The sequence below is a fragment of the Bos indicus genome, chromosome 1, assembly GCF_029378745.1.
Source record: "Bos indicus isolate NIAB-ARS_2022 breed Sahiwal x Tharparkar chromosome 1, NIAB-ARS_B.indTharparkar_mat_pri_1.0, whole genome shotgun sequence".
NCBI lineage: Eukaryota > Metazoa > Chordata > Mammalia > Artiodactyla > Bovidae > Bos > Bos indicus.
In genome coordinates, this window is record NC_091760.1 from 27,759,701 (window position 1) to 27,776,913 (window position 17,213).

The following is a 17,213-nucleotide window of genomic DNA, read 5'->3' on the forward strand; positions in this document are numbered from 1 at the left end:
GCACCACTTGTTAAAGAGATTGTCTTTAATCCATTGTATATTCTTGCCTCCTTTGTCAAAGATAAGGTGTCCATATGTGCGTGGATTTATCTCTGGGCTTTCTATTTTATTCCATTGATCAATATTTCTATCTTTGTGCCAGTACCATACTGTCTTGATAACTGTGGCTTTGTAGTAGAGCCTGAAGTCAGGTAGGTTGATTCCTCCAGTTCCATTCTTCTTTCTCAAGATCGCTTTGGCTATTCGAGGTTTTTTGTATTTCCATACAAATTGTGAAATTATTTGTTCTAGCTCTGTGAAGAATACTGTTGGTAGCTTGATAGGGATTGCGTTGAATCTATAAATTGCTTTGGGTAGTATACTCATTTTCACTATATTGATTCTTCCAATCCATGAACATGGTATATTTCTCCATCTATTAGTGTCCTCTTTGATTTCTTTCACCAGTGTTTTATAGTTTTCTATACATAAGTCTTTAGTTTCTTTAGGTAGATATATTCCTAAGTATTTTATTCTTTCCATTGCAATGGTGAATGGAATTGTTTCCTTAATTCCTCTTTCTGTTTTCTCATTATTAGTGTACAGGAATGCAAGGGATTTCTGTGTGTTGATTTTATATCCTGCAACTTTACTATAGTCATTGATTAGTTCTAGTAATTTTCTGGTGGAATTTTTAGGGTTTTCTATGTAGAGGATCATGTCATCTGCAAATAGTGAGAGTTTTACTTCTTCTTTTCCAATTTGGATTCCTTTTATTTCTTTTTCTGCTCTGATTGCTGTGGCCAAAACTTCCAAAACTATGTTGAATAGTAATGGTGAAAGTGGGCACCCTTGTCTTGTTCCTGACTTGAGAGGAAATGCTTTCAATTTTTCACCATTGAGGATAATGTTTGCTGTGGGTTTGTCATATATAGCTTTTATTATGTTGAGGTATGTTCCTTCTATTCCTGCTTTCTGGAGAGTTTTTATCATAAATGGATGTTGAATTTTGTCAAAGGCTTTCTCTGCATCTATTGAGATAATCATATGGTTTTTACTTTTCAATTTGTTAATGTGGTGTATTACATTGATTGATCTGCGGATATTGAAGAATCCTTGCATCCCTGGGATAAAGCCCACTTGATCATGGTGTATGATCTTTTTAATGTGTTGTTGGATTCTGATTGCTAGAATTTTGTTAAGGATTTTTGCATCTATGTTCATCAGTGATATTGGCCTGTAGTTTTCTTTTTTTGTGGGATCTTTGTCAGGTTTTGGTATTAGGGTGATGGTGGCCTCATAGAATGAGTTTGGAAGTTTACCTTCCTCTGCAATTCAGAATGGGAGAAAATAATAGCAAATGAAGCAACTGACAAACAACTAATCTCAAAAATATACAAGCAACTCCTATAGCTCAACTCCAGAAAAATAAATGACCCAATCAAAAAATGGGCCAAAGAACTAAATAGACATTTCTCCAAAGAAGACATACAGATGGCTAACAAACACATGAAAAGATGCTCAACATCACTCATTATCAGAGAAATGCAAATCAAAACCACTATGAGGTACCATTTCACACCAGTCAGAATGGCTGCGATCCAAAAGTCTACAAATAATAAATGCTGGAGAGGGTGTGGAGAAAAGGGAACCCTCTTACACTGTTGGTGGGAATGCAAACTAGTACAGCCACTATGGAGAACAGTGTGGAGATTCCTTAAAAAACTGGAAATAGAACTGCCTTATGATCCAGCAATCCCACTGCTGGGCATACACACTGAGGAAACCAGAAGGGAAAGAGACATGTGTACCCCAATGTTCATCACAGCACTGTTTATAATAGCCAGGACATGGAAGCAACCTAGATGTCCATCAGCAGATGAATGGATAAGAAAGCAGTGGTACATATACACAATGGAGTATTACTCAGCCATTAAAAAGAATACATTTGAATCAGTTCTAATGAGGTGGATGAAACTGGAGCCTATTATACAGAGTGAAGTAAGCCAGAAGGAAAAACATCAATACAGTATACTAACGCATATATATGGAATTTAGAAAGATAGTAACAATAACCCAGTGTACGAGACAGCAAAAGAGACACTGATGTATAGAACAGTCTTATGGACTCTGTGGGAGAGGGAGAGGGTGGGAAGATTTGGGAGAATGGCATTGAAACATGTAAAATATCATGTAAGAAACGAGTTGCCAGTCCAGGTTCGATGCACGATACTGGATGCTTGGGGCTAGTGCACTGGGACGACCCAGAGGGATGGTATGGGGAGGGAGGAGGGAGGAGGGTTCAGGATGGGGAACACATGTATACCTGTGGCGGATTCATTTTGATATTTGGCAAAATTAATACAATTATATAAAGTTTAAAAATAAAATAAAATTAAAAAAAAAAAAGAAATGAAACTGAACCACTACCTTAATATCACACACAAATACTAAACCCAAATAGATTAAACATTTGAACATTAAGACCTAAAACTATAAAACTTCTAGAAGAAAACACAGGTGGTAAATTCCCTGATAGAAGTCTTGATAATTTTTTGGATTTGATACCAATAGCAAAGGCAACAAAAGCAAAATAAACAAGTCAGACTAAACTAAAGTAAACAAGTAAACAGACTAAACAAGTAAAACTAAAGCTTCTGTACAACAAAGGAGACCATCAATAAAATGAAATGGCAACCTAGCAAATGGGAGGGAAATATTTGCAAATCAGAAATCTGATAAGGAGTTAATATCCAAAACATGTAAAGAATTCACAAAACTCAACAGCGAACAAATATATGATTAAAAATGGCATAGTATCTCAAAAGATGTTTTCCAAAAAAAGACATACAGATAGTCAACGGATACATGAAAAGATACTCAACGTCACTGAGGATTAGTGGAATGTATATCAAAACAATGAGATATTACCTCATACCTGTTAGAACGGCTATGATTAGAAAAGGGGGAGCTTCCCTCATAGCTCAGTCGGTAAAGAATCTGCCTGCAACGCAGGAGTCGAGGTTTGGTTCCTGGGTTGGGAAGATCCCCTACAGAAGGAAATGGCAACCCAGTCCAATATTCTTGCCTGAATCCCATGGATAGGAGAGCCTGGCAGGCTATAGTCCATGGGGTTGCAAGAGTCAGACAAAACTTAGAGACTAAACCACCATTATAAAAAAGAAAATAAGTACTGGCAAAGATGTGGAGAAAATGGAACCCTGTGATTTGAAAAAATATATACACCATGGTGTCCCCTGCAATTAATTTACAATACTTAAGACATGGAATCAGTCTAAGTGTTCATTGATGGATGGATGGATAAAGAACATCTGATATGCATACACACACACACACATATTCACCTGTAACAGAGAATGAAATCTTGCCATTTGTGACAACATGGATGGATTTTGAAGGCATTAAGTAAAATAAATCAGATAGAGAAAGAGGAATATTGTATGATCTCACTAATATATGGAATCTGAAAAATGAAAAAGGTGGTAGCCAGAGTAGAGGATGGGTAGGGGGAGCTAAGTGACCGAAGGAATCAAAAGGTACCAACTTCCAGTTATAAAATAAGTAATGGGGGATATAATGCACAGAATGGCAACTGTAGTTAATACCATAGTATATATTTGATAGCTGCTAAGAGAGTAGATCTTAACAGTTCTCATCAAGAAAAAAAATATTGTAACTATGTTTGATGGTGGATGTTAACTAAATTTATTGTGGTGATCAGTTCACAATATAGAGAACTATCAAAGTGTTTGCTACATACTTGAAACCAACATAATATTATGCATCACTTATAATCCAATACAAAAGAAAACAAAATTATTTGCCAAATCTTGAAAATTAACATTTAAGAGAATTCTACTTTAAAAGTAAAGAAGCTAATGTAATGTTAACTGGAAATACATAATTGGAGAATAGATTTGTTTATACTACTTATAGCATAATGTTAACATTTGTGTTCATTTTTATATATAAGCTTGCTATTTATTCTTTGGACAGATAATCATATAAGGCCATTTATATGAAATAATTTTATAATTCAAAATTCTGTTTAAACTTAAATAATTTGGAACATTCTATTACACAGTTATGTTTCAGGAAGAAAGCAGACTCATTTCAAAGACAACAAATTGGAAATTTTTTTCATTTTGATTGTTAATCAATAGTGTGGAAACTCTACTTGATGAAGTCACAAGTATACCAAAATGTCAAGGTGCTAGAAGAGATTTAAACAGTCAATGAGTGGTCCAAGCCCTTTTATTTTATACATGAAGAAACTGAGATCAAATGACAAAATAGTAATTTGGTCGTTTGAGGAGACCTATTGGTAATCTGAAGAAGGAGAAACAATAGAAGATAATTGATTTACATAGTCAAAGATGTATTTGCATTGGACTTATATAGCATATTAAAAAGCAGAGACATGACTTTGCCAACAAAGGTCCGTCTAGTCAAGGCTATGGTTTTTCCAGTGGTCACGTATGGATGTGAGAGTTAGACTGTAAAGAAAGCTGAGCGCCGAAGAATTGATGCTTTTGAACTGTGGTGTTCGAGAAGACTCTTGAGAGTCCCTTGGGCTGCAAGGAGATCCAACCAGTCAATTCTAAAGGAGATCAGTCCTGGGTGTTCATTGGAAGGAATGATGCTAAAGCTGAAACTCCAATACTTTGGCCACCCTCATGTGAAGAGTTGACTCACTGGAAAAGACTCTGATGCTGGGAGGGATTGGGGGCAGGAGGAGAAGTGGACAACAGAGGATAAGATGGCTGGATGGCATCACCAACTCGATGGACATGAGTTTGAGTGAACTGCAGGAGTTGGTGATGGACAGGGAGGCCTGGAGTGCTGTGATTCACGGGGTCACAAAGAGTCAGACATGACTGAGTGACTGAACTGAACTGAACTAGTCATATTTTTAGAACAGAATCTATTGACAATGCACTGATTCTGTAAGGTATTTGCTATATAATAAACTGGACAGACCCAGGGAAATACTACTAATACAATGTCATGACCTTGAAAGAATGGATAGGGTGGTGTGTGTGTGCATGTGTGATAAAATAATTCCTTAATCAATCATAAATTCTCTTGACTCCCTTAGCTTTATGTGGACATCACACTTTCATGTCTAGTTTAAAAGGTTTGATGTTTTATTTATATTTATGCTTTGAACATTGTATGTAACATAATATGGATACAGAATTTGATACCACATTGAACCTAATAATTTTTGCATCCTTCAGAGAATAGTATCATCTCACTAAAACCTTTCCCGGTGAGAGGATTCCCTGACTGATGAGTGCTAGAATTTGCTCTGAGTGTCTGGTGCAAATACGGTATTTCCCTGTCAGAGCCTGGGAAGCTAGGCTGATTTTTTAAAGGGTAGGGGTTAATAAGTAAGATTACAGGACTTCAACAATAATGTTCTAATTGTCAGGACATTTTTTTCTTATTTCAAAGAAGAAAATTTTATTTCTTTAGCCATTTCTGTGATTTTTCACTCTGAAAATTCCACTGTTGAAATCAGGTTGTGTCCCTCTAAAGTCTCTAAGATGCACAGCTTGTGTAACTTCCTACTATGCAGTATCAGTTATCATGCAATGCAGTTACATGTATTTTAAGCATTGAATTTTAGAAAAAAACAAAACATGAAATCAAAAGTTATAGGAATTTAAGGTTAAACTCAGTCATATATTATAGGTGATTACAGTGTGTGATTGTAGACAAGTTATTTTAAATTTTATCCTTTAGTTTCTTCATCTGGAAATTAGGATTATACTAATGACATATAGTTATGATAAACCTATGCTATGCTATGCTAAGACACTTCAGTCATGTCCGACTCTGTGTGACCCCATAGACGGTAGCCTACCAGGCTCCCCAGTCCCTGGGATTCTCCAGGCAAGAACACTGGAGTGGGTTGCCATTTCCTTCTCCAATGCATGAAAGTGAAAAGTGAAAGTGAAGTCTCCTAGTCGTGTCTGACTCTTAGCGACCCCATGGACTGCAGCCTACTAGGCTCCTCTGTCCATGGGATTTTCCAGGCAAGAGTACTGGAGTGGGGTGCCATTGCATATTAAAAAATAGAGATATCACTTTTCTGACAAAGGTCCATATAGTCAAAGCTATCATTATTCCAGTATTCATGTATAGATGTGAGTCATTTCAGTTCAGTTCAGTCACACAGTTGTGTCTCTTTGAGACCCCATGGACTGCAGCACGCCATGCTTCCCTGTCCATCATCAACTCCCAGAGCTTACTCAAACTCATGTCCTTCGAGTCAGTGATGCCATCCAACCATCTCATCCTCTATCGTTCCCTTCTCCTCCTGCCCTCAATCTTTCTCACGGTCTTTTCCAATGAGTCAGTTCTTCGCATCAGGTGGCCAAAGTATTGGAGTTTCAGCTACAGCATCAGTCCTTCCAATGAATATTCAGGACTGATTTTCTTTAGGATGGACTGGTTGGATCTCCTTGTAGTCCAAGGGACTCTTAAGAGTATTCTCTAACACCACAGTTCAAAATCATCAATTCTTCAGTGCTCAGCTTTCTTTATAGTTCAACTCTCACATCCATACATGACTACTGGAAAAATCGTAGCTTTGATTAGATGGATCTTTGTTGGCAAAGTAATGTTTCTGCTTTTTAATATGCTGTCTAGGTTGGTCATAACTTTTCTTCCAAGGAGCAAGAGTCCTTTAATTTCATGACTGCAGTCACCATCTGTAGTGATTTTGGAGCCTCCCAAAATAAAGTTTGTTAGAATTGGACATAGATGTAAGAGTTCAACCATAAAGAAGGCTGAACACTAAAGAATTCATGATATAAAAATGTGGTGCTAGAAAAGACTCTTGTGAGCCCCTTGGACAGCAAGGAGATTAAATCAGTAAACCCTAAAGGAAATCAATCCTAAATATTCATTGGAAGGACTGATGCTGAAGCTGAAGCTCCAATACTTTGGCCACCTGATGGGAAGAGCTGACTAATTGGAAAAGACCCTGGTGCTAGGAAAGATTGAAGACAGGAGAAGGGGACGACAGAGGATGAGATGGTGGGATGGCATCACTGACTCAATGGACATGAGTTTGAGCAAGCTCTGGGAGGTGGTGAAGTTTAGAGAAGCCTCGCATGCTGCAGTCCATGGGGTCACCAAGAGTGGACATGACCGAGTGACTGAACAACAATGACACACAACCACAAATAGATGGTTATATTGACAAATAGAAGACCAATGGGAATAGCCCTTTATAAACTGGAGTACGCAAAGTAAACCCCACTGATGTTTTGAGAAAACAGGGTTACAAAAACATTAACAGTTTGAGAAAAAAAATATTTTGAAAAATATTTTAATGTAACCCACAGCTAATGTGACTATATATGTCTATTAAATGGAAAATTAATGGGAATCTGGTATTTCTAGATAGAATTCTAGAAAGGGATAGTCAACTCTGCCTATTGCAAGTTTGAATAATTTTAAGCAATTAATAAAGATAAGAGCTTTCCTGATGGCTCAGATGGTAAAGCATCTGCCTACAATGCAGGAGACCCAGGTTCAACTCCTAGGTTGGGAAGATCTCCTGGAGAAGATAATGGCAACCCACTACAGTATTCTTGCTTAGAGAATTCCATGGCCAGAGTAGCCTGGTGGGCTACAGTCCTTGAGTTTGAAGAGTCAGACAGGATTATTACATGCAGGCAATAAAGGTAAACATAAGAGATGTTGGACTTCTGTTCATTATACTAACCCATATAATACCATTCTAAGGCAATGAATTGTTGCATTAACCTTTTACCTAAAGACAGAAATTTCCATTAGAGGTCTTATAATGGAATTAGTTGTTCTTATCACAAAAAGTTGCATTTGAATAAGCATCATTCAAAATTTATTACAACCCTCAAAAGAACTGAGTCATTCTCATTTTAATAGCTAAAAATCTCTTTAACAGTTCAATGAATTGCTAATGCAGTTTGGAAATTTTAGTTTATGAAAAATTTCTCAATCAGGATTTCTCAATATTTTACTATATAAAGTCACTCAAAATTTTATAGTAATACTGAAATGTTTTATAAAATGAGGAATAACAGCTGTTATGATTACAAGACCAGTTAAATTATATCTTATTTATCTATTTCTCTCCCAGTAAAATATCAAATGTAAAAAATATTGTTTTGGGGGAATACTATTTACAGTGACTTAAGGAGGCCTAGTGTGCTACAGTCCATGGTGTCTCAAAGAGTCGGACATGATTGGGCAACAGAACAACAGCAACCCCAAGGTTTTCTTGGGGACATGGTGGTCAATGATCAAATAAAAGTACCCAAGAATCATAGAGGATACTTTTATCTGCCTGCAGTGATGGTGGCTCAGCAGTAAAGAATTCGCCTGCCAAGCAGGAGATGCAGGTTCATCCCTGCGTTGGGAAGATCCCCTGTAGAAGGAAATGGCAACACACTCCAGTATTCTTGCCTGGCCAATCCCACAGATAGAGGAGCCTGTGGGCTACAGTTCATGGCGTTGCAAAAAGTCAGACATGACTTAGTGGGTAAATACCACCAACAAAAAAATGTTGTATAGAATTAGACAACTTGACATGTCAGTGTCAAGAGATGAGAGAAACCAGAAAGGCTGAAGTGTGAACTATTGGAAAACATGAATAATTTATGAAATTTGTTTCTGCATATGATTAGAATGCAATTAACAGAATAAAAAGTATTGTATCTAAGGACCTGTATCCATGGCAGGTGGTAGGCCAATGCATTCAAGGAAACAAGAACAGAGGGCAGAGAGGGAGGTGAGATGAATTTTTAGACAGGTCAATAGAAAGATATTTTAAAATCCAAAAATCTTAAAGAGAAAACAAAGGAACATTGTCCAAAGTAGAATGCAATGCAAACACTAGTTAGTTAGCCTAAAACCACTTGATATGGAAGAGAAATATGGGGAAAATTGGGGAGAAAATTTAAAAATTCACATGTTTCATTTCTAAAATATCCATTATCTTGCCATTAAATAGAGATGAGGAATAGAAAAAGAAACCTGGGACTCTTCAGAAGAGATAAAATAGAATCTTGGGAAGGATTGAAACTTCCCATGGAGTAGGTCTTAAACTAAGGACAGTGACTGATACAGTGACTGGCTAAAACTTCCGTAAACAAACAGTAGAAACAGAGAAGCAATGATAGGAAGGGAGTGGCGAATATTATGGGGTCATGCTTAAATGCACTCTTATTATAAAGAGATCATCCTTTTATCAGGCAATCAATGTGTCTAATAATGTTTTTTACATAATTAGCAAGAAAGGGAAGGAAAACACCAAAGTCAGCTTTGAAGGAGTGGAAAATTAATTTTAGTTTAGTAGGAAGGTGACTAAAACCTGAACATCTGGATTAAGTAGAAGAACTCTGAAGAAGCTGCCATAGTTATGATATAAATTTAATTGAATAGGAAAAAAAAACACCAAAAAACATGTTTGGCATCTTGATCAAGACTGAATGCATCAAGATTTTACAGGGGAAAGAAATAACAGTGTAATGAATAATGACCCTGTGAATTTAGTTGTCTCTTAGTACCATTCCCTGGTGGCTCAGAGGGTAAAGCATGTGCCTGCAATGTGGAAGACCCAGTTTGATCCCTGGGTTGGGAAGATCCGCTGGAGAAGGAAATGGCAACCCACTCCAGTATTCTTGCTTGGAGAATCCCGTGGACAGAGCAGTCTGGTAGGCTACAGTCCAGGGGGTTGCAAAGAGCTGTACATGACTGAGCAACTTCATTCACTTCACTAGTACCATGGGAAGAGATTAGATCATTGGGAATACTTGATGAAGCAAGTCCAGAGAAGTTAGATGGCAAAAAAGATCTGCTATGGTAGAGGATCTAGAATTTTCTTTTTAATTCGAGATATTTAAAGAGAACTTTCACATAAGGTAAATTTTCAGATTAGAAAAAGAGTGAATAGCTTGTGTGTAAGGGTGAGCTAAAGATGTGTCTATGTCCAATGAACAACCTCTTACTCTTTGATTTTGCTATTCAAATAAATATGCATAATATGAACAAACTTTGACAGGAAGCACAAGTAAACTAAGTAAAATTTAGCAAGCCACCTAAACAGTCTCAGTATATGTTCTTGCTATTGCTGCTGCTGCTGCTAAGTCACTTCAGTCCTGTCCAACTCTGTGCGACCCCATAGACGGCAGCCCACCAGGCTCCCCCGTCCCTGGGATTCTCCAGGTAAGAACACTGGAGTGGGTTGCCATTTCCTTCTCCAGTGCATGAAAGGGAAAAGTGAAAGTGAAGTCGCTCAGTCGTGTCTGACTTCTAGCGACCCCATGGACTGCAGCCCACCAGGCCCCTCCGTCCATGGGATTTTCCAGGCAAGAGTACTGGAGTGGGGTGCCATTGCCTTCTCTGTCTTGCTATTAGAGGGCTTTTTTAAAGAATTGAATGAATTAAATCTAATAATGTGAAAGAAATGATTATATATACTTTCTATATTATATATACATAATTCTTAAAAATATGATAAATAACTATAGAATAAAACAAGTAAAGTGCCATGTTTCTATTCATTATTCATTTTTAATAGTATTGATAGGAACACAATTTAGTAACCTAAATATCACTCATTCTTAGTAGAAAAATGGAGTAACTTATTGCTGGACCTCCTATTCCCTATAGAAATAACATCTGTGAACACTAAGACTTTTATCAACTTCAGGATATTTGTGCACATGTGCTAAGTCTCTTCAGTTGTATCCAACTCTCTGTGACCCTATGGGCCATAACCCACCAGGCTGCTCTGTCCATGGGATTCTCCAGGCAAGAATACTGGTATGGGTTGCCATGCCCTCCTCCAGGAGATCTTCCCAACCCAGGGATTGAACCTGTGTCTCTATGCCTCCTGCATTGACAGATGCTTTCTTGACCACTAGTGCTACTTGGGAAGGCTGGGCATGTGCTAGCGAGTGTTAAAATAGAATACTTTAAAATTACAGGAATCACAGTCCTGGTCAGTGATCTTTCTGTTGCCTTCTAATTTGTATGTGCTGATAGGTAAATTCTATGTTATTAGCACAATGCATATTTTTTGATGACACAAAATGCAGTCTTACCTGTATTAATTATCCCTAGAAGAACTTATGGGATCTGAATCAGTAGAATATCAATTTTATTTTTAATAGTTAAAAAAGTATGAAACAGTAGTATTTCAGTTCCTTGTACTGGATTTTAGAATCTGAACTGTTCGAATTTTGGCATCATAGATCTCCATATTCTTTCCAGAACCTCATAAGATAAAAATTTTCTCATCTTATGCGAGAGCAGATGAAAAGAAATACATATATAGCAATATCTGAAAAGCATTTAATTTTCTCTTTCAAATAAAACAGTAACTATACTCACTGTATAAAACCTAAAGATATGAAGAAGGAAACATAAAATTCTCAGTTTCAACTGGTTGATAACGGTTCAGTTGTTCAGTTGCTAAGTTGTCTTCAACTCTTTGCAACCCATGGATTGCAGCCCTCCAGACTCCTATGTCATCCACTATTGCCATGTCTACATATGGAGCATGTTCAGTTCAGTTCAGTTGCTCGGTCGTGTCCGACTCTTTGTGACATCATGAACCACAGCACACCAGTTCTCCCTGTCCATCACCAACTCCCAGAGTTTACCCAGACTCATGTTCATTGAGTCGGTGATGCCATCCAACCATCTCATCCTCTGTCGTTCCCTTCTCCTCCTGCCTTCAATCTTTCCCAACATCAGGGTCTTTTCAAATGTGTCAACTCTTTGCATCAGGTGGCCAAAATATTGGACTTCCATGTAGTTGGCCTCAACTGTGCCCGGCTCTTTGCTGCTCCATGGAGCCTGGTGGGCTCCTCTGTCCATGGAATTTTCCAGGCAAGAATATTGAAGGGGGTTATATCTACATATACTCCCTTCTTATCTCCATATCTCCATATAGTTCATTCCTATCTCCACATCTATATATATATATATCCCCTTCCAATATTTGCATCTTATGTGTATGTAACTTACTACTATGCGTAGGCATGTATTTCTACATTTATATAGTGGAGATTACACTGAATACAAATCTTTACTTCCTACATCTTTGGATAGCTCATAATATGAGATATTCTGACATTATTTTAAAAAAGAGGCCCTTCATAAGTGTTTCTATATTTGCTATAGAATTCTATTTGGGGATTATGTCCTAATTTATTTAACTAAACCTCTGCCATTGGGCATAAGTCCATATATCATACATGAAAAATATTTTCTGATTACAAAAAAGAAAAAAAAATCTCTGAGAAAAGTAGACTAAAAGTCTAATTAAATAGTAAATTATTCAAATTTATTGTGTAGGATGATTTCTAGTTTATAAAATTTTAAGAGCATTTTGAAGCCTCTCTCTCTCTTTTTCTTTCTCTGGGCTCCCCTGGTAGCTCAGATGGTAGAGAATGCAATGCAGGATATGTAAGAGATGTAGGTTCAATCCTTGGGGAAGATCCTCTGAGAAGGGAATGGCTACCAACTCCAGTATTCTTGCCTGGAGAATTCTATGGAGCCTGACAGGCGACATTCCATAGAGTTGCAAAGAATTGGACATGACTGAGCAACACACACACACACACACACACACACGTGTGTGTGTGTGTTCATATATATACGTGTGTGTGTTTACTATAATTACTAGTCAATAAACGCCAAAGACTATAGCTAAATTTGTAGTTCAGAAACTCAACACACTGATTAGCCATTTTGTCTCAGTAAACAATACTGAAATGTTTTTAGTCAGTAAACATTTCACTACCTGGGATACTGGACAGAACTTTTCCAGGATTTTCTACTTCTGGAGAAATATTTGAAAAGGCTCAGCACTTTGAACAGGCAAGATTCAATAAGTAAACTTTAATAAGTGATCAGATCCATCCCATTAGATAAGATCTTTACTTATTCAAGAAACAAAAGTTAGCAACTTCACCTTATACTCAAAACAAGGAGTCAAACAAAAAGTCAATCTGAGAGGCAGACAATTAATCGTGACTTATGTAACTGGTAAGTCTGAAAAATTGTGCTCCTGAATATTTAATGAAAAAATAACAACCATTCAGAGACTATGGAAGCCTAATACCAGCCACATGATGATGATTAAACTTTAACAAGGGTTCTCTTTCTACATCCCACCTCTACCACTTTAAGCAATGTGTCTTTAGATTATGTAACCTAACCTCTTTATTGTTCATCTTTAAAATGGGAAAATCCTCCTGGGTTGACTAAAAATTTTAAATGAATAAAATAAAGTATTTACTACAGGGCCTGGTCCAGAATGAGTATTTACAGAGTAAAGTGTGTGTGTCTATATATATATAGACACACACAGACACACAAAACTGGAAAACTGAGAGCAAAATGAATTATACTAAAATTATTCATATTTCAATATATAATGCTTGGGCATATATTGGTATAAAGAAATAGTCAGATGTTTGCATCTATATGTAGAAGCACTGTGAACACGACAGCCTTAGGATGTAGACTGATGCAGGTATCATTGATTCCAATACAAAAAGTGATACCTTGGTCTGCGATGTGATCTGAGTAAAATGAAGTACAATTTTACCTTCTTTTACAAGGTACTTGCATAGTAAGAATTACTCTGGAAAACAGAACTAGCTTCTAAGCTCAAATAGTTAGACAGATTTTTGTTTTTTCATGAGTTCTCAATGGGATATTTGAAATGACTACTCCAGAGTCGGACACGACTGAAGTGACTTAGCAGCAGCAGCAGCAGCAGCACAAAACATGCAGCATTTCAGGTTTCTATCCAGTAAATGCTAGTGGCAGTGCTGCTTCAATAATTACAACAACCAAAATCCCTCTACAGAATTCTGAAGTCTGCTGAAGAGCAGTGATTCTCATTTTTCACTTGTTACTGACAGCCCTAAGGAGCCTTTGAGATATTTTCATTCCAACAGAATCCTCAATGAAAGTATGATAGCACAGATACACAGATGTAATAGCTTTGCACATATAAAAGTACTTTTTCCACCCATTACCCCCTTGATCAAACTTTCTCCCATTTGGGGGTGAAACATTCTCCATAGAGAATGCCTGTCTTAGGAGGACTAGACCACCCTCATTGAGAATCACGGAGAAAGAACAGTTTCTGGTGCCAGAACTGTGTCAGGCCTGCCCTCTGGTCTCCTCTGATCAGTAACATATCCCCATGTCTGTGGCTGTGGGCATCAGAAAGTTCTCTAAAACAGAAGTCGATAGGGAAATATGAGATGCTGTCAGTTTGAATATGTATATAACCAAAGAGGTACTATAAAGGTGTTAGATAATTTTCACTCTTGAGCTCAAACTCCTCCCGTGACCTTCCATTCCATTTAGATTAACATCTGGAAGCCTTACATGGGTTTATAATGATCCACATGATCTGTTCCCACTTCAACCTCCTTCTGACTTCTGGGCACACTGACTTCTAGGCCTGCTCCTGTGAACAAGCCAGGCATACTCTTCATAACCAAAGCTTTGCATTTACTCTTCCTTCTTTTTGGAACACTTTACCTTTGGATAGGAGCATAGCTCACTCACTTCTTTCAGGTCTGTTAATTTGCTCAGTGAGTGACTATATACTGATTAAATATATATTTTGAAATCACAGGTGATTAGGCACATTCTGGCATGTACATGTTGACTTATGGGGACTGCCAGAATACTTCAAATTACTTATAAACTGAAAATGACCACATATCTAGCACTCTATAAAACTTGCCTTAAAAAACATCAAGATTGTTTTTAATAGGAGAAAAATCTGATGCTTTCAGGTTGCCAGGAGAGCCTGGCTCCTTGCGTTGAGAATAAATGAAAGGTGTTTCATATTTTTCCACCTGTAGTCATTTTCATTTTCTCTTTACATAACACTACACGAACATGACTATGAAACACACTGACATTGTCTTTTGTTCTGCAAATTGTGACAGATTTTTACAGATGTTTTCCAAACGTAATCCCAACAGGACATTAAAGACCTGAGTTGCTGATTCCATCACACAAGATTCTTGTGTACTCAAGCAGAACTCATAATCCTTAGGTTTATTGGGTGCACATTTGCCCCTGGTTTTATACTTAATTACTTATTCAGAAAAGCTTGCTGTGTGTGGATCAGTTCTCCAGATTATGTCACTAAGTGTAAATTTATCTCAGAATGCAGTAAATGTGAGTTCTCAGCCAATCTTTTAAATTAGAAAAATATTGCCATCAGTTATAGTAAATTCAACATTTTGCATTATTTCCTGGACATAAAAGCCAAAATCTTAAAATATTTTTTCAGGTTTTTCTATCAGTTTCCTGGGTCACTCTATAAGAAATGTACCCAAATAGCCCCACAACACACACACACATTTACACACACAGACAACAACTGCGTACTTAGCAAATGATGATACCAGGGGAATATATGTTCTAATTGCATTATTTTTGGTAGAAATCTGGCAAAATGTTGTATATGAATCCCTAAAACTAGGGACCCACCACATTCCAGATCTTTTCTATGTGAGAAGATTTTTTACTTCCTTTCCCCTCAACATATTCAAAATTTGTACTTCTATTTTGAATGTTTTAAGTTATAACTCTTAAGACAACCTTTCATAATAATAAAATTCAGTTGTTTTCTCCATCTAAGTATTAGTAACGTAAGTTTTAAAGATGAGAACTTGATTTTATAGCATTTATAATTGAATATCATTATGTCATTTTATGGGGCTTCCCTGGTGGCTCAGTGGTAAAGAATCCTCCTGCCAATGCAGGAGACATGGGTTCAATCCCCGATTTGGTAAGATCCCACCTGCCACGGAGCAACTGAGCCTGTGCTCTAGAGCCCATGAACTGTAACTACGGAGTCCATGTGCCACAGCTACTAAGCCCATCACTCTAGAGCCCATGCTCTGCAACAGAAGCCACTGCAATGAGAAGCTTGAGCACAGCACCCTGAGAGCAGCCTTCATTTGCTGCAACTACAGAAAAGCCTGTGCAGCAATGAAGGCCCAGCACAGCCAAAAATAAATAAATAAAATTATTTTAAAAATGTGAATTCGATCTGCTTTCTTCATCATCAGAAGCGTTTAATAATAGAGGAGGAAAAACTAAGTCCTTTGGACAATGGCTAATAGTGCATACACATTTTAGACAATGAAGAGAAATGGCAACCCACTTCAGTATTGCCTGGAAAATCCCCTGGACAGAGAAGCCTGGCAGGTTTCAATCCATGGGGTTGCCAAGAGTCGGACATGACTTAGCAACTAAAGCACTAAAATTTGCAGCTTAGTATTAAGTTCCTGAAAGAATTTAAATTATGTTAAATACTCATACATATCCAATGTATGCTTGCAAAGTGTAGCCCTGTCATGAATGAATGACCAGTGAAGTCAATATATTTTAACAATGTCAGAAAAAGGAGAAGGGTAAGAACTATGACACTTTGCAAATAAAACCAAGTGATCTTCAATCGTTTCTAGCCCATAAGATGAAAATATATGTCAATAAAAATAAAGTGAATTCTTGGCAAAAGACAGAGTATTCCAATTTCTCTCATTTCCTTTAAGAGGCAATCCTGGCATCATTTATGGGTACCCTAAGTGCTCTTTCAAATAAGTTTTCTGAAAGAAATAATCATAGTTATCTGAATGTTATATATGCATATTATATCATATATATATACATATGTATTATATATACATATGTGTGTGTGTGTGTGCACGAATGTGCATACATGTAGAGGACACATTTGTTTGATTTCTAATTAATATTTGTTAAACACATTTGACTCTCTTTTTCATTTCATAATTATTTGATATATGATCTATTGTTTATTGTGTCTTTAATTTTTGAGGGTATAAATCTCAAAATACAAGATAATTTTCTTTCTCAGCACTTATACATATAAATTTACAATAGATTCAGAAAAAGTATACACAAGTAAGATTAAATTTGCATCCCAATTTTTTCAGTCTGGAGAGAAGTTTTAATTCCATTAGAAATACATTCTCCAGTTTTTTATTTATTTATTTTAAAACAGGTTTTAAATTTTATTTTATTTTTAAACTTTACAATATTGTATTAGTTTTGCCAAATATCGAAATGAATCTGCCACAGGTATACCTGCATTCCCCATCCTGAACCCTCCTCCCTCCTCCCTCCCCTACCCTCCC

General features: G+C 36.9%; 1 protein-coding gene across 5 annotated transcripts in view; it reads right to left on the minus strand.

Moving 5' to 3' along the window:
* ROBO1 (roundabout guidance receptor 1) overlaps window positions 1–17,213 on the minus strand; it is a 1,292,670-nt gene that overhangs the window by 907,358 nt on the left and 368,099 nt on the right. The window lies entirely within an intron of this gene.